Source organism: Penaeus monodon, chromosome 23 (assembly GCF_015228065.2).
Source record: "Penaeus monodon isolate SGIC_2016 chromosome 23, NSTDA_Pmon_1, whole genome shotgun sequence".
Classification (NCBI taxonomy): Eukaryota; Metazoa; Arthropoda; class Malacostraca; order Decapoda; family Penaeidae; genus Penaeus; species Penaeus monodon.
In genome coordinates, this window is record NC_051408.1 from 7,754,379 (window position 1) to 7,754,578 (window position 200).

Sequence of the window (200 nt, forward strand, 5' to 3'; positions counted from 1 at the left end):
ATTCGCATTATTACAGTACACCGCTTATACGTTCATTAATGACACATTTTCGGACAAACATTAAAACATATAATTTTATTCATATTTCTTTGTAAATTATCTTGATTGCCAAAAAGTCTTTGATGAATTTAAGCCTCGTAAAAAGAGAGAGGGAGAAAAAAAATGGTCAGGTCTGCACAGAATATTCTAGAGCTCTTTGG